We start from the raw sequence: 18,424 nt of genomic DNA, 5'->3' as shown, positions 1-18,424 counted from the left end.
GGCGGGCGGGCCCGGCCATGTGATGCCGGGGCCGGGAGGTGGGCAGGCGGGGATCCAGTGGCAGCCGGCAGGCGCGGCGGGAGCGGGGGCGGCCCGAGCTGCGGGCGCAGCTAGCCGGCTCCGGGAGCGCGCCCGCGGCTCCGCCCCCTCCGCGTTGGCCCCAGCCTCGCGGCCGCCGGGCGTTGCCAGCTTGGGGGAGAGCCTTCCCGGCTCCGGGCGGCGGCGGCGGCGTCGGCGGGGTCCGGGGCGCGTTCCAGACGCCCTCGGGCAGGGCGCGGGGTGCAGCGCCTCGCCGGGGTTCCGGAGGCTGTGGGGGCCCTAGCTCCAGGTAAGTGCTCTTTGGGGTTCCATTTCTCGCGTCTTCTTGTAGCTCAGGGCAGAAAAGTTTGTTCCCTCCGCCCGAGTTCTTGATCCCAGAAATACTCTCTCCAGGGTACTGGGGGACGAGAGGGACAGCAGAGGTGGAAAGGTGGGTGCTGCTGTGGGTTCAGTGGCGCGAGGGATGGCCGCCGCCTCCGGGTCCCTCGGGGACAGCAACAAGTGCAAAGGGTTGCACAGTCCAGCGCGGCGGCGGCAGCTGCGGAGCGTGGGGTCGCTTGCGCCGCGCAGCCGGGAGCGCACAGAGAAGGCGGCGGCCCCCCTCGTTCCCGTCCCGCCAACCCCGCTACAGGGTCCGGGGATGGGCGGCTGGAGGGAAATTTCCCCCAGGGAAATGCACCCTTGCAGTGGAGAAGGGGGTGTCTCGAAAGCTGGTTTCCCGGCGGTGTCTCTCCTCCAGCGTGAGGGTTCTTGGGGGGGGGGGGGCTGGGCCCCCAGAGAGCAGACCAAGCTCGTGGTACCAACGCTATCACTTCTTTCATGTGGAGATATTTGCTGTATTTTCAAAGGAATCTGTAGTTATTTGATTAGGAGGGGGCGGTCGGCATTCCGTCGGATCTTATTCTTACGGATTCATTTGTCCCTTGAATACCTGGGATGTGGGTGAACGGTACCCTAACCTTCTCGTGCTAAAAGTTTCCTTAGGGGTCATAATGATGGGCTTGTGCTCGGTCAAGGAGACATCCTTTTCTGTCGAGGCTGTGTGGAAGCTGGGCGCTGAAGCCGCCTTGGAAACCTAGCTCTGGTTTCCCAGACGCCAATTAGATTTCTAGGAGAGAATCCATCTGCCTCCCTAGGAACCCACAGCGTCCCGCTATTGGATACAGCTGGGTGGGTCGAGGAAAGGCAGCAACATCTGTGTGTGCGCAGCTTCCTCTCTTTGACCCCTGCCTGGGTCTGGACAAATCTCTGCAGACCCGGAATTACGGAGATTTACCACCAGACCCACGCCAATTGGGTAAGAAAAGAAAAAACAAAAAACCAAACCTTAAAAAAAAAAACAAAAAACGACAACCACCAAAACCCCTCATCATTTATGGTCCCGTCGGGTCTCTAGTTTTTTGAACCTTCGTCATCCTGTGTTCTTAGGCCCTGAAGCTTTCAGGGAAAGCAAAATCCTGTTTTCACAGCAGAAAGAGAGACCTGTCCTTATTAGGTTTTGTGGGTTGTCCTTTGCACATGACAGTCCAAGCACAGTGATAACAGGGAAGGTTTCTATATATATCCTGGGTTTTTCATATATGTTCTTTTTTTTCTTAAAGATTTTATTTATTTGACAGAGAAAGACGCAGCGAGAGAGGGAACACAAGCAGGGGGAGTGGGAGAGGGAGAAGCAGGCTTCCCGCGGAGCGGGGAGCCCGGTGCGGGGCTCGATTCCCGGACCCTGGGATCATGACCCGAGCGGAAGGCTTAATGACTGAGCCACCCAGGCGCCCCTACATATATGTTCTTAAAACATCTTTGTATTTGCCTCCTCTTGATTAATGACCGAGCTAAGTCCTTTGGAGTATTTGGAGGACAAGAAATGAGTATTGCAAAAACCTTTGGAATTTCTTTCTACAACATAGTACTTCAATACTATGAACTCGGCAGTGAACTTTCTGTAGCAGTATTGTGCTCGTTTAACTTTGATTAAATAGGAATTTGGATCACTTCAGACCTCAAGTTTAGTGGTTAGGGAAACTGAGGCACACAGGTAGCTACTGAGTATGTGACTCGAATGTCCTGGCTAATAGTAGAATGGAGAACAGAGAATTAGTGTTTGTTCTGCTTTGGACTGTTTTCTTCCTTATCACAACCATATAACCTGGCCAACCAAGAACAGGTTATGTAACAGGTGTCATTAGACTTTCCCTTCCAAGCACCTGTCCTGCCCTTTAAGAAGTTTAGAAACAAAGAGGAAAATGGTAACTAAGGCTCAATGAAATTTTATCAGGGCCCTCATTTGGGGTTCACACCTTTTTTTTTTTTTTTAAATCATGTGAGTACTTCAGAAGAGTTTAGAATATTTTCCCATACTTTTCTAAGAAAGTTCTGTGGTGACTAAGACAAATTAGGCAGAAATTGCAGGTGAGTTCTGATACATGACTTTTAGTATATGCTATATGGGAAAGGGAAAAATATTCTAGGTATTAAAACTGGAATATGGGGCGCCTGGGTGGTTCAGTCAGTTGAGTGTCTGCCTTCGGCTCAGGTCATCATCCTGGGGTCCTGGGATCGAGCTCCCTGCTCGTGGAGAGCTTGCTTCTCCCTCTCCTCCCAGCTCAGTGCTCTCTCTCAAATGAATAAATAAAATATTTTTAAAATGTCTTATTTATTTAATTGAGAGCGAGAGAGAGCACAAGTAGGCAGAGCAGGAGGCAGAGGGAGAGGGAGAAGCAGGCTCCCCACTGAGCAGAGCGCACGATGTGGGGCTTGATCCCTGGACCCCGGGATCATGACCTGAGCCGAAGGCAAATGCTTAACTGACTGAGCCACCCAGGCACCCCAATAAATAAAATCTTAAAACCCTGGAATACAATCCTTATATTAGGCATCATGTTCAAAAGTAAGTACTCTGTTAGTACTTAAGCTCTAACTTAAAGTCTGGCCAGAGTTTATGACCAAGGAGACTCCACAGAAAAATGGATGCTATAAATATTGGAAAACCCTTTATGATTGGGGCTTGGCTAAGATCGTACTGCCAAATAACTCTGGTAGAGGATGGTAGAGCCCAAATTACTCTCAAACTCCTAGGCTGACTGTAATTTTATTATGCTTTAATTTACTGATAAGCTGGGATAGATCTAGTTGCTATAGGTTTTGTCTAGTTACATTTGTACTTAGATTGCTTTAGTCGAACAGAGGATAATTCTTTCATGTGACTTTGGTACAAAGAGATGGGTCAGGTTGGGTAATTGCTATTTTTGGTTCTAAATTTCTGTTGATTTCAGGTCTAAGGCATTACTTTTCTGGTTTTAGAGTTTTTAGGATCTGTTGCATTTTTTTTTTTAAAGTTTTTTTATTCATTCGAGACACAGATAGAATATGAGCAGGGGGAGAAGCAGAGGGATGGGGAGAAGCAGGTTCCCCGCTGAGCAGGGAGCCCGATGCGGGGCTCAATCCCAGGACCCTGGGATCATGACGTGAGCCGAAGGCAGATGCTTAACCATCTGAGCCACCCAAGTGCCCCTGCATTTTTTTTTTTCTTTAAGAGAGAGCATGCACATGAGCACACTGGGGTGGGATGGGGCAGAAGGAGAGAGGGAGAGAGAATCCCAAGCAGATTCCCCACTGAGGGCAGAGCCCTTGCAGGGCTTATCCCAGGACCCTGAGATCATGACCTGAGCCGAAATCAAGAGTTGGAGGCTTAACCGACTGAGCCACTCAGGCGCCCCAGGATCTGTTGCATTTTGCCTGGGCTTTTGCACACTTGACACTAAGACATGTGACTGATAAACCGCCAGGTACCTTTATATGATAGTGCATCTTAATCAACTATAATTTTTTCCTTAATTTGATCTTGGCACAGTAGTAATTTGCTTATTTCTACCATTACTGCTCCTGGACTCCTTCTCCTGGATAACCAAGATAATGAAATTTGACATGATTTTTTAAATGAGGGAAAGCAAAAACGTCATGTAATTGAATATTGGGCGTTTGTTCCAGTGATCTTTGTTTTGAACCCTTTTATCAAATGGATTTTTAATCTTCAGAGGTGATTTCTCCTTAATTTTTCCCTCAATTTGAGGTTTCACTTGTGTAGGAAGTTACTGTGAAAGTTTCTCCAAAAGGAAACCTTGAATGTATGAGTGATGGCCAGCATAGGTGGAGATGGGCAATGACATGTTTGCTTTCCTTGGTATCATGTCTAGGAGAGACCCGCTAAACCAGCCTATTTCAAGTGGCAGATTTTGAGAGGTGTGTGCATGACCATTTTACCCTTAAAACATACTTAAAATGTTAACTGTTGAAATATACAGACCTTCCCTTAATATGTTAATCAAGAGATAAATTGCCTGTTGATGAATTCATGGTCTAGCTCCCAGTGTCATTGGCACAAGTTACCATGCCACTTGTGGCTTAAGACTTGCTCCTTTTCTTCCATCGCTTTATAACTTAAAGAAATTCTTTAAAACTATAACAACGTGAATCACAGTGGGGACTCTGGAGCCAGACTGTCCACTTTAGACAGCCCTGGCTCTGTCCTGGCTGTGTGGCCTCTCTACCTGAGGTTTTCCTTTGGTAAAATAGGGATAATCATTAGAACCTGCCCCGTTGGGTTGTTTTGAAGATTCAGTGAGTTAATTCGCAGAGAGCCCTTCTAGAAATGCCTGGCAGAGAGTAAGTGCTAGAAAATATTTATAACAAATGGAAAATAGGCAATTAGAGTTTTAGCTTTAGCAGGTTTTCCTGGTTTCAGAAGGCAATGAGAGGTCAGTAGGAAAGTGCCCTAGACCAGGAGTCAGGGACGGAGTTAGCCTGTGATTTCCCAGCTGTGTGACCCTGGGCAAGTATGACCCCTTTCGGGGTCTCCATTTCCTCCTCTGGTAAAGCAGAGTAGGCTGGATGGTCTCTGAGGCCCGCCAATCCTCATATTGTAAGCCAATGAAATTTGGAAGGTGGGCATTTGTCAACTTGGCCTTCCTATCTTGGGCAACACTGCCAGGAAGTTACCGTCCTCAGGGTTGGTACAGTACTTGCAGTGGTCAATGAACATTTTGATGGGATTATGGACTATTAAGACCATTAACTTACCTCACCTTGCTCACCAGATAGTCATCAGGTTGAAATGACTGAGTTATCTTTCTGGACTTAGTCCAGAGAGATTTCATACATGAAAGTCTAGATCCCATGCATGCAGGTCATAGGCCACCCTGCTCCCTTTATTCTGAGGAGCTCCCCATGTTTAAAAGGGGTGGTATAGTCCTAGGAAGCCAAGAGACAAGCTAGCTGGTGTTTTCTGAATTTCACTATAAACATTCCACACTTGTTTCCACACCTCACCATTAGCCTTAACAGAGATACTGTAAACTAGAAGGACTTGGAGCAAAGGAGGTCATAAGAACTTAAAAGTATTGGTGAAGATCAAGAGGTTTCCACCAGGCAAATTTCTCTTATGTGGTCGCCTCCCACTATTTGTTTGCATTGTCTCCTGGTTTTTTGTCTGTTTCCCTCCTTCACTTCCTCCAGCCTCCTGGTGCTGTATGACCAGGTGTTGGTTTGAAATGGTAAGAGGTGCTCAGTGATTGAAATTATGGGCTCCTTACTTTGAGACCCAACCCAGGATTCCAAGCTTGGTGGTTTGGTGGTATCACCTGGATTTGGAATCTCAGGTGGGCCTGGCCTTTTTAAAAAAGCTGATACAACCGGGCTTGCTAACTACTTCTGGAATCTTGAGATGTTTCTGGCATTCTACATTTGAAAGTTTTGTGGAAAGAGTAACACTTGGTTTTTCTCATGGACTACCTTTTCCCTATGGGCATGTCACCTGTCCCAAGCTGCTGCTTGTGGACCCTCTGCTTCACTACAGATCATAACTGCCTATGGACTGGGCTGTATACTTGCTAACCTCTGTGACCTCATGTTTGGTCTCTTTTCCTTTCTACTGAAAATCTATTGCAGTCTTCAAAGCAAGATCAAGCATACTTCTGAAACCTTTGACCAATTTTCCCTTCTGAACTCTTAATATATTGCTGGCCCCTCTGATTTATCATTGATCACCTGCCCCTGCTTTCATTATGGGCTCCTATGTGTTAGTCTTGACTTTCCAACCTAATTGTAAGCTCATTGAAAGCAGGAACCCTGATGTAGGCTACTGTGTAGGGTGATCAGATCAGAATATGCATATGTTGGTTGGTAATTTTGTGGTCATGTCAACAAGGCCTTTTAATTCACAGCGTTTCTCAAAGGCTAATGACAGTGTTTCCTGTGTAGCAGGTGTGGGTTGCATTGGAAAATACTGGTTTGCAGGGGAAGAAAAGTAAAGATTGCCCAGGAGGTTAGATGACTAGTCCTTCTCAGATGTAAATGGGCAGTTCCACAGGCCCCGTTAGAAATTGTATGTTCAGTCTGGGAAATGAATGCAATTCTTGACTTGAGTCAGAGCCTTCGGATTGAGAGAAAGCTGGAAGTTTTCCTTTAGTTTCTAGCAGATGCACAATCCCCCTGTGTATCATACTAATGAATATTTGACCACTTGAATACTACTCTTGAATACTTGGAGTGATGGGGAGCTAATACCATAAAGACACCCCAAGCTATCTTTTTTTGCCTCTCAACTTGACTGATAAATATAAGAATATGTATTTAGAGTGTCCGATGTGATGATTTGATACATATGTTGGGGAATGATTACCAGGATCAAGATAATAAATCATTATCTCATACAGTTAAGTTCTTTGTGTATCTGATGAGAATGTTTAAGATCTACTCTCAGTAACTTTAAAGTATGCAATACTGTATTAACTACAATACCGTATTAACTATAGTTACCATGTGGGATATTAGATCCTCAGAACTTACTGTTATAGGTCAAAAGGTATAAAATTTGAGTTCCATCTTTACATTTCCTCATTTCCTCCAGCCCCTGGCAACCATTTCACTCCGTTACTAGGAAATTAGGTTTGTGTGTTTGTGTTTTTTTTTTAAAGATTTTATTTATTTGACAGAGAGAGACAGCGAGAGAGGGAACACAAGCAAGGGGAGTGGGAGAGGGAGAAGCAGGTTTCCCGTTGAGCAGGGAGCCCGATGAGGGGCTCGATGCAGGGCTTGATTCCAGGACCCTGAGATCATGACCCAAGCTGAAGGCAGACGCTTAATGACTGAGCCACCCAGGCGCCCATGTGTGTGTGTGTTTTTTTTTTTCTTTTAAGATTTTATTTGTTAGAGAAAGAGAGTGTGTGAGAAGGGGGAGGAGCAAAGAAAGGGAGAAGCAGACTCCCTGCTGAACACAGAGCCTGATGTGCGTCTCGATCCCAGAATCCCGAGATCATGACCTAAGCTGAGGGCAGATGATTAACTGACTAAGCCACCAGGCACCCTTCATTTAGTTTTGACTGGCCTTTCCCTGAGAAGTGATGTTGAGCACCATTTCATGTACTTGTTGGCCTTTGTATATCTTTGGAAAATGTCTATTCAGATCCTGTGCACATTTTTAAAATATGATTTTATTTATTTGAGGGACACCTGGGTGGCTTAGTTGGTTAAGCGTCTGCCTTCAGCTCAGGTCATGATCCCAGGGTCCTGGGATGGAGTCCCACTTTGGGCTCCTTGGTCGGCAGGGAGCCTGCTTCTCCCTCTGCCTGCCTCTGTCTCTCTCTCTGACAAATAAATAAATAAAATCTTAAAAAAAAAAGATCGAGGGAGAGCTCGCACAAGCGGAGGGAGTGGGAGACGGAGAAGCAGGCTCCCCGCTGAGCAGGGGGCCTGATGCGGGGCTAGATTCCAGGACCCCAGGATCAGGATGTGTGCCGAAGGCAGATGCTTAACTGACTGAGCCACCCAGGCACCCTGAGATGTTCTCTCATTGTGTAGGTTGTCTTTTTTGCTGTGCAAAAACTTTTGGGTTTGACAGATTTCCATTTGTTTGCTTTTGCTGCTCTTATTTTTGGTGCCTTATCCAAAAATCCTCACCAAGACGGATGTTGATGTGGGAAACAAAGGCATAAGGAAACATAGATAAAATTAAATGTCCATGTAACCTGCTGTGCATTGACAGATCCTTGAGGCAGGCAGAGTGTAACTTTCCTCCAGGAAGCTCCCAACTGTCTTAATGTTAATGCCTTGGTAGAAAAGCAACCTTAGTTTGACAATAGCAAGGCCTCCCACATCCTGTGAGTCCTCTTTAACATATGAAAATCCTTTTGGAACTTCCCTTATCTTTACTTCCCCCAATCCCATAGTATATAATTCGTTGCTCCTCTTAATCCTGGGGCAGCAGGCCCCAGCTCTTTCTTTCTTTTCATTCTTTTTCTTTTCCTTCCTCCGCTTTTATTTATTTGAAAGACAGAGAGAGAAGAGAGCAGGGGTGGGGAGAGGGAGAAGCAGGCTCCCCAGAGCCCCATGTGGGGCTCGATCCCAGGACCCTGGCATCATGCCCGGAGCTAAAGGCAGACGCTTAACCACCTGAGCCACCCAGGCGCCCCTGGCAGCAGCTCTGTCTGTCCATGGGTCCTGTCCCTGTGCTTTAATAAAAGTACCATTTTGCACCAAAACGTCTCAAGAATTCTTTCGTGGTCATCAGCTCTGGACCCCACTAAACCTCACCAAAAAACATTCAAAACTACATCAAGGAGTTAAGGAGCTTTCCCCTGTATATTTTCTTATAGGAGCTTTATGGCTTCAGTTATGATGTTCAAATCTCTAAATTCATTTTGCGTTAATTTTTGTGTGTGGTTTAAGATAGTGGTCCAGGTTTTCTTTTGTATGTAGTTGTCCAGTTTTCCCAACATCATTTATTGAAGAGACTGTCCTTTCCGCATTGTATGTTCTTGAGTCCTTTGTTGTAAACAAATTGACCATAGAAGGTTGGGTTTATTTCTGGGATCCCTGTGCGATTGATCTATATGTCTTTTTGTGCCAATACTATACTATTTGAATGACTCTAGCTTTTTTTTTATTTAAAGATTTTATTTAAAAATAATCTCTGGCTTGAATTTACAAACCCAAGATTAAGAGTCACATGCTCTACCGACTGAGCCAGCCAGGCGCCCCGAATGACTATAGTTTTGTAATGTAGTATGCAGTCAAGAGCATGATCTGTCCAGTGTTCTGGTTCTTAAAATTGCTTTGGCTATCAGAGTCTTTGTGGTTTCATACAAACTTCAAGATAGATTTTTCTTTTTTTTTCTTTTTTTTGTTTTTTGAGAAATGCTGTTGGAATTTTTAGGGGGATTATGCCGAATCCATAGATGGCTTTGGGTAGTGTGGACATTACCAATATATTGACAATATTAATTTTTCAGGTCTGTGAACATGGGTATCTCATATTTGTGTTTTCATTTTTTTTTTGTCAATGTCTTAAAATTTTTGGCATATAGATATTTCACTTTCTCATGTAAATTATTCCTATATATCTTTTTTGGTGCTATTGTGAATGGGATTTTTTTCTTCAGGTAGTTAATTGTTAGCGTATAGAAATGCAACAGACTGTATTTTGTACTCTGCAACTTTACTGAATTTAAAGGTTTTTTTTGTTTTTGTTTTTTATTTTTTTGTGGGTTTTTTTGGTATAGTCCTTTAGGATTTTCTTTTTTTTTTTTTTTTAAAGATTTTATTTATTCATTTGAGACACAGAGATACAGAGAGAGAGAGAGAGAAAGCATAAGCAGGGAGAGAGGCAGAGGGAGAGGGAGAAGCAGGCTCCTCGCTGAGCCAGGAGCCCGATGCGGGGCTCGATCCCAGGACCCTGGGATCATGACCTGAGCAGAAGGCAGACGCTTAACCATCTGAGCCACCAGGGAGCCCCTTAGGATTTTCTATAACAAGATTGTGACATTTACTATTTTACTTCTTCGTTTCCTATTTAAATGCCTTTTTTTCTCTTTCCTAACTGCTGTGGATAGGATTTTCAGTACTTATGTCAGACAGGAGTGAAAAGCATGGGCATCCTTGTCTTGTTCTTGATTTTGAAGGGAAAAGTTTTCAACCTTTGACTGTTGAGTATGGTGTTAGTTGTGGGTTTGTTACATAGGCTTTTATTATGTTGAGGTAAGTATGTTCCTTCTGTATCCAAATTGTTGAGAGTTTTTATGAAAGTTTGCTGAATTTTGTCAAATGCTTTCTTTGAATCTTTTTCTGTTAATGTATTGTATCACATTTATTGATGTTTTTAATGTGTTTATTACTATTTATAGAAATAGTGCTTTTCTTAGAAATTCTTAGAAATGGTTTGCTGGGGCACCTGGGTGGCTCAGTCCATTGAGTATCTGCCTTCAGCTCAGGTCATGGTCCTGGGGTCCTGGGATCGGGCCCCACATCAGGCTCCCTGCTCAGTGGGGAGTCTGCTTCTCCCTCTCCCTCTTCTCCACCCCCCCATGTTCTCTCAAATAAATAAATAAATAAATCTAAAAAAAAAGAAATGGTTTTGCTGCATTCTGTAACTTTTGATATGTTCTATTAACAATGCTTCTCAAATATTTTATTTCCCTTTTAATTTCTTTGACCTACTGGTGGTTCAGAAGTGTGTTATAATTTATATATATTGTGATTTTCTCTCCCCACCTCCAACTTTCTTCCTGTTACTGATATCTAGTTTTGTACCTATGTTTGGAAATGATACTTGATATTTCAATTGTCTTATATTTGTTAGGACATATTTTCTTTTTTAAATGTTCTATTCTGCTGTTGAATGGAATGTATACGTAGGTCCATTGGCTTGCAGTGTACTTCAAGTCTACTATTTCCTTATTGATTTTTCTCTCTAGATGATCTATCCATTGTTGGAAATGGGCTATTGAAGTCCCCTGGTATTACTGCTTTGCTGTCTGTTTCTGCCTTCAGCTCTGTTAATTTAACATTTAGGTTTTCTAATAGTAGATACACATATAATTGTTAAATCTTCTTGATGAATTGACCTTTCTCATTGCATAATGACCTTATTTCCCTCTCATTATAACTTTTGACTTAAACTTTGTGTCATAAGTATAGTGATCCGTGCTCTCTTCTAATTTCCATTTGCATGGAATATTTTTCTATCCTTGCCCTCTTAGCCTATGAGTGTTCTTCAAGGTTAATGAATCTTACAGGCAGCTATAGTTAGTTAGGTCTTGTTTTTTTTTTTTGGGGTTCATTCAGCTGCTCTTTGTCTATGAATTAAAACCTTTTTTTTTTTTTTTTAAAGATTTTATTTATTTATTAGAGAGCGAGTGAGAGAGAAACAGCATGAGAGGGGGGAGGGTCAGAGGGAGAAGCAGGCTCCCCGCCGAGCCGGGAGCCCGACGTGGGGCTCGATCCCAGGACTCCGGGATCATGACCTGAGCCGAAGGCAGTCGCTCAACCGACTGAGCCACCCAGGTGCCCCGAATTAAAACCATTTTTATTTAGCGTAATGTAGAGCCCTTATTTCTAGGTAAAAACTTACTTACTTTTACTTAATTGCTTTGTGATTATTTCACAGATCCCTTTTTCCCCTTGCTCTCATGTTGTCCCTCTTGGTGAATTAATGAAACTTTCTGAGGTTCTCCTACAATCCTTTTCCCTGCATGGTTAAATCCCTTTGGGGGATTGTTTTTGGCACCAAGAAACTCTGGACTGGCAGAGTGGAATGACGCAGGTAAGATGCTTCCTATGCTCTTGCTATGTGACCATCCTCTTTTTTTTTTCTAGCTCCATAGTATGTATGTATGTATTTTTAAAAGGTTTTATTTATTTGAGAGAGAGAGAGAACACAAGCTGGGGGGAGGAGCAGAGGGAGAGGGAGAAGCAGACTCCCCCTGAGCAGGGAGCCCAATGTGGGGCTCGATCCCAGGACCCTGAGATCATGACATGAGCCGAAGGCAGACGCTTAACCAACTGAGCCACCAGGTGCCCCTAGCTCCATAGTATTTCTGTTGCTTTTCATTGTAGTGTAGAACTTTGCTAGAGCTATTTTTATTGGTTTGTAGGTGTTTGTTGTTTCATTGTTAGGGGGGATGAATGTCAGGACCTACCTCCTAGTTCTCTATTGTGCTGACCTCACCCCCCCTCCAGGTATATCTTTGGAAAGGTTAAGCTGTTACACTTAATAAGGGGGATAATTGTTTTTATCATAGTTTGCTGATGAGGGGCCATTCTGAACAATTTACTTTCATGACAGCCCCTTAGATTTAAAAAACATTGCATATCCTGCCTTCAAGTCTTCTAATTTGGAAAAGAAAAACCTTTTCATCTTTTGTTAAGTGACAGGATTTGGAATCTTCTCACCACCCCTGGATACTGAACATATTCCAGTTTGGTGTATTCTTAAAAGTGTAATACTTTCAGATGCTGTTGGACAGCACAGAGCGCCATAGAACCATTTGTACTCCTGCTTAATACCCCCCCCCCCCCCCCCCCCCCCCCCCCCCCCCCCCAGCCTTCTAGGGAAGCAGTGAAGCCTCAGGGTTAGCATGACCAGCTGCAAATCAGACTTGAGGAGACTCATGGTTCTGCTACTTCCTACCTTGTCTTGGATAAACACCTAACCTTTAGCCCACCATTTTAGCTCTTTTTCTAGTAGCACTGTTAGAAGGATTCCAAAAGATAGTCTGTGGAAAGTGCTTAGCACACACCAGGGATAGAATAATTGCTCAAATGAAGGCACTGGAACTATGGTACTTCTAAATAATGTTAGTGACCCTTGATGGTCAGTCATCTCAAAAAGTACCAAGTCTGATTTTTTTTTTTTTTTTAAACATAGGTTGCTGCTGAGCCCTATCTCCTCTTTTACAGACTTTTACAATTGGTTTCTTAGTCCTAGGAATAGAACTGAATTTCTCAAATTTATTTTCCTGCATTTAGCCTTTTGCTCTAACTTTTCCAAGTATTTTAGATTGTTAAACTTAGTCAGTACTCCTTATAGTTCCAAGTTTTGCACAGGTTTGATAGGGGTTTCTTTAATGCTTTAATGAAAAAATAACGCTCTTCTGTAGGATAATGTCCTAGTCCTGAAGACAGGGTAATTTGGTGTATCTACACAAATTTCTTTTTTTTTTTTTTAAGATTTTATTTATTTATTCATGAGAGACAGGGAGAGAGAGAGAGAGAGAGAGAGAGGCAGAGGCAGAGGGAGAAGCAGGCTCCCTGCTGAGCAGGGAGCCCGATGCGGGACTCGATCCCAGGACCCTGGGATCATGACCTGAGCCGAAAGCAGACGCTTAACCATCTGAGCCACCCAGGCGCCCTTTACACAAATTTCTGATTGATGTTTGCTGATTTCAGGTAGAGTTCAACTAATTGCTCTTGTACTAGCATCAGACTTTTAATTTGGATCTATGCAATGTCTAACAAACCTATATCTCTAGTATATGAAGTTAGCAGTTTAGTAATTATATGGTGGAATGAGGTTATTCCCCAGCGACTTCCTCTTAAGAAATCCATGCTGGCTCCACGTAGCCACTGTCTCCTCTTTGGGGTGCTCAGACATTTAGCCTCCTAATAGTCCGCTCTAATGGTCTGACCTAGGACCTTGTTTAGGGGCAACATGAAACTCCTTGAATCCATACCTTGTAGCATCTGCCTTTTTGAAAATTGGAATGACTTGTGCCGGTCTGCTATGTGAAATCTCTCCTTTTCCACAGTTCCTGATGGATTATGATTAGGAAATTGCATAGGATTCTTCTTCGCACGTCTAGAAGCCTGGAACTTAGAGCAGCTTGATGCTTTCTTATGATGGACTTTCCACTTAGAGATATTCTTTCTCTCCTTTTCAACTGGAAGGTCATTTCCCTCAAAGAGGAGATGAATTTTAAATAGAGAAGAGTTCTTTTTATAATTCATTTCACACCAGTCCTAAGCAGACCTATTCATCTCTTCTTTGATGTTCTTGTTTAAACATAAATTGACACTGCTATATCAACTTTACCAACTTTAAGATAGCTGTGTCGGTATAGTTATGTGTAGAAGCCTATGGAAAGAGCTGCATGCTTAACTTTTTGAAACTACACTGTGTATAAACCTTCTTTCTTTCTTTATTTTTTTTTAAAGATTTTATTTATTTATTTGAGAGAGAGAATGAGATAGAGAGAGCATGAGAGGGGGGAGGGTCAGAGGGAGAAACAGACTCCCTGCTGAACAGGGAGCCCGATGCGGGACTCGATCCCGGGACTCCAGGATCATGACCTGAGCCAAAGGCAGTCGCTTAACCAACTGCGCCACCCAGGCGCCCCAACACTGTGTATAAACCTTCTTTAAACTAACATCTTCCATTAAGATAGAAGTGTTTGCAAAAAAAAAAATTGAAATAAAAATCTTAGTTTTGTTTTTTTTTTTTTTTTCCAACCTCAGGTTGTTTGGGGCTTTAGTTTGTCTGACATAACTCTTGAGAGCATGACACTCTAATTATTTGAGGAAACGAGGCAGGAGAGCAGGTAAAAAAGCCATTCTTAGCTTTGTATGTGTGGAAAACCACAGAAACCTAGAAATCAGGAGGCCTTCCTTTAGTCTTGAACTCCTAGAATGTGAAAATCTGTACATATATCCATAGAGTGCATATCTTTTCCAAATGGGATGGAATGAATCTTTTCCAGTTGATTATGTCTATGAACTGTGATTTCTTTAGGCAGTGATTTTATTGACTGTTAATAAAGGTGGGTGGAGGTAGAGTTTGGAATGGGATGAAATGGTGAGGGAAATTAGGCCCAGATGAATCATTGTATAGAAAGTGTAATCTATCTCCCTTTAATTCAGAAAAAGCCACTTTTGTAAGAATCAGCTCATCTAACTTTTCAGTGTAGGCTTTCATGTAGTTGCCAGGTTTGCAACTTGTCAGAAGTTCTCAGGGATGGATTTCTCAAAGTGCTTTTTATACTGGTTACCACAGTCCCTAGCAACTTAGCAGGTTACCTGCTGACCACTCCCCATCTTTGGAGGCAAGAGACAACACACACAACCTGTTCCCAGTGTTTTAATAGATTTTTAACTGATGGATTATTAAGGGGGAATAGAAGTAATTGTATGTTTTTTGTCACACTAAGTTGTTCAGCAAAACTTGTTTTGTTTCTTTCATTTGATTGCCAGAACTATTGATAATGTCCTCATTGAATATCAAAGTATTAAGAATCTTTAAAATCTTAGCCATGGGAATTCTAATTATTCCTTCAGGGTTAGCTAGCTTCCAATTTGGACTGAAATAGTTTATTATGAGATGAAGGTCTCATGTCCTTTTTTTTTAGCTTTATAAAATTTTTAAAATTTTACATAAGAAGATGCAGATAATCTATTTCACACATAAATTAGGTTGTTCTGCAATAAAAATGAATAATCTATAACTTTCTTATCTACAGAAAGTCTCAAAATAGCTTTTTACTTGGCTTGTCTTATAAAAACAGGAACTTTTAGTAGGGAAAACCCAACTTTACCACGAACAGTTGAAGAAAAATCACATCTTCAAGAATGCCAAGCATAATTTAGATGTTGCAGAATATACCATTTTGAAAAAGGGAATGACCTGTGCCTGTCTTGTATATTTGAATTCCTCTATCATTCTCTAGTTCCTGATGGATTATGATTAGGAAATCAGGGTGTGTCATTTTGTATTAAAATAATGAATAAGCATTTTGCCTTTTCACATTGATAGTAGGAAAATTTATCTTCACAGACTGTTCTATCTTTGTTGATAGCAGCAGAAATTAGAAGTAGAGAAAATGTTGAGATTTAAATGAATTGAACATTTTTTTTTAGTGGGAGTTGAACATGACTGCTGGTGGTTTGTGCCATTCATTTTTTTTTTATTATGTTATGTTAATCACCATACATTACATCATTAGTTTTTGATATAGTGTTCCATGATTCATGATTCATTGTTTGCATATAACACCCAGTGCTCCATGCAGAACGTGCCCTCTTTAATACCCATCACCAGGCTAACCCATCCTCCCACGCCCCTCCCCTCTAGAATCCTCAGTTTGTTTTTTCAGAGTCCATAGTCTCTCATGGTTTGTCTCCCCTTCCGATTTCCCCCACCTTCATTCTTCCCCTCCTGCTATCTTCTTCTTTTTTTAACATATAATGTATTATTTGCTCCAGAGGTACAGATCTTTGATTCAACAGTCTTGCACACTTCACAGCGCTCACCATAGCACATACCCTCCCCAATGTCTATCACCCAGCCACCCCATGCCTCCCACCCCCCACCACCCCAAAAAAAAAAAAAAAGTTTCATGAGATTAAGAATTCCTCATATCAGTGAGGTCATATGATACATGTCTTTCTCTGATTGACTTATTTCGCTCAGCATAATACCCTCCAGTTCCATCCACGTCATTGCAAATGGCAAGATTTCATTCTTTTTTTTTTTTTTTAAAGATTTTATTTATTTATTTGACAGAGAGACAGTGAGCTCTAGAGGGAACACAAGCAGGGGGAGTGAGAGAGGGAGAAGCAGGCTTCCTGCCGAGCAGGGAGCCCAATGTGGGGCTCGATCCCAGGACCCTGGGATCATGACCTGAGGCGAAGGCAGACGCTTAACGACTGAGCCACCCAGGTGCCCCAAGATTTCATTCTTTTTGATGGCTGCATATATTCCATTGTATATATAGACCACATCTTCTTTATCCATTCATCTGTCAATGGACATCTTGGCTCTTTCCACAGTTTGGCTATTGTGGACATTACTGCTATAAACATCGGGGTGCACGTACCCCTTTGGATCCCTACATTTGTATCTTTGGGGTAAATACCCAGTAGTGCAATTGCTGGATCATATGGTAGCTCTATTTTCAACTTTTTGAAGAACTCCATACTGTTTTCCAGAGTTGTGCCATTCATTTTAACCCTGGTAGTAGACTCTGGGGAAGAAGAAAGTTTTTTTTTTTTTTAAAGATTTTATTTATTTATTTGACGGAGACAGATAGCGAGAGCAGGAACACAAGCATGGGGAGTGGGAGAGGGACAAGCAGGCTTCCCGCTAAGCAGGGAGCCCGATGCAGGGCTCGATCCCAGGACGCTGGGATCACGACCTGAGCTGAAGGCAGCCGCTTAATGAGTGAGCCACCCAGGTGCCGCAAGAAGAAAGTTTTTACAAGGACTTAATCTGAACATAACACAGGCCAGACCAGGATTTGGTTGAAATCTTAGCACTGCCACTGACATACAGGTGGGTCATGTGGCCTTTTTGGGTACTGGTGACTTCATTTGTAACTCAAGGGTTTGAGTCAAACCCTTCTCCATGGTGTATCCCATTCCTAGACTTCATTTCTGTGGAGTTAAAGATGGTGTCTTAAACATCCCTTCAAATACTGGCATAATGCTTGGTCCCAGAGCACTTCATAGCACTTGGTTGGCAACATCTAAATTGTTCAGGAAGTTGGGTTTGATGCTGCTGCTCGTGTGTGCTATTACAGGGAGAAATGCTTGCTCATACCCTAAGATTTCGCATGTTGTTGTTTATACCTCACTGCTCAGGAAGTATTTAATTAGCCAGTAATAATCTAGCAATTATTTTTAGTTGAATTCCAAGATGACTGAAAATGGATATTAATTTGACATTAGATGGAACTTAACGTCCCTATATATCAGTTCGTCTAGACTGGGTATAGAACATGTCCTGAAATGCACGACTTTTTTGATGATGCCATTTTTTAAAAAAAGATTTATTTATTTATTTATTTGAGACACACACAGAGAGAGAGAGCATAAATGGGAAGGAGGATAAGAGGGAGAGGGAGAAGCAGGCTCCTCGCTGAGCAAGGAGCTTGATGTGGGGCTCCATCCCAGGACTCTGGGATCAAGACCTGAGCTGAAGGCAGTCTCTTAACCAACTGAGCCATCCAGGCATCCAAAAATGGTGATGTTTTTAAGGCATGACATTCCTTCTAATTTTCAGTGAACCTCATGATAAATATAACTTGTTGGTGTTTTGGAAATTGGACATTATTCTGTTGGGGATCTTACTTGGTGAATATAGGGGCTCTAAATCCTCTTCAGGAATTCCTTTCAAAGCGTTGGCACTCTGGAGTGTTGGAGAGTTACGCTTGAGTTTTGAGCCTTCACTGAGCTGAGTTTAGTATTGAGTAACTGTTAATTACTATAAGGCAGGCACATACTGGGTGCTGGAAGCTTAGGTTAAGAGGCTTGGAAGTAGTGTTTGGGGAACTCGAGGTGCAGCCCAATCAGCAGCCATTAATGCAAATAAATATGCTGTGGTGTGAAATGGTATGGGCAGGGCATTCTCAGCAGCCTAAGTGAAGGCATTTTTCTGGGACCCATACCTAGTATGACGGGGACCAAAGTATTGTCCAGTTTTTCCTGCTGTTCCATTGTTCTAAATCTATATTGTGAATATGTATTTGTTTCAGTGATAATGAAAATAAGCAAATTGAAGAAATAAACATTTTAATGAAAATCCATACTTAGGGACTCCAATTTTATTTGTGAACTATCAGATGGC

General features: G+C 42.7%; 1 protein-coding gene across 1 annotated transcript in view; it reads left to right on the top strand.

Annotated features, from left to right (window-relative positions):
* Window positions 1-165: 165 nt before the first annotated feature.
* Window positions 166-18,424, top strand: part of ARHGEF28 (Rho guanine nucleotide exchange factor 28) — a 307,933-nt gene continuing 289,674 nt past the window's right edge. Inside the window, exon 1 of the mRNA XM_032404209.1 lies at window positions 166-328. The gene's annotated coding sequence lies outside the window, so the exon portion shown is untranslated. The remainder of the gene's footprint in view (window positions 329-18,424) is intronic.

Source organism: Phoca vitulina, unplaced genomic scaffold, assembly GCF_004348235.1.
Source record: "Phoca vitulina isolate PV1807 unplaced genomic scaffold, GSC_HSeal_1.0 scaffold6, whole genome shotgun sequence".
Lineage (NCBI taxonomy): Eukaryota > Metazoa > Chordata > Mammalia > Carnivora > Phocidae > Phoca > Phoca vitulina.
This window is presented reverse-complemented; position numbering and strand designations above follow the sequence as displayed.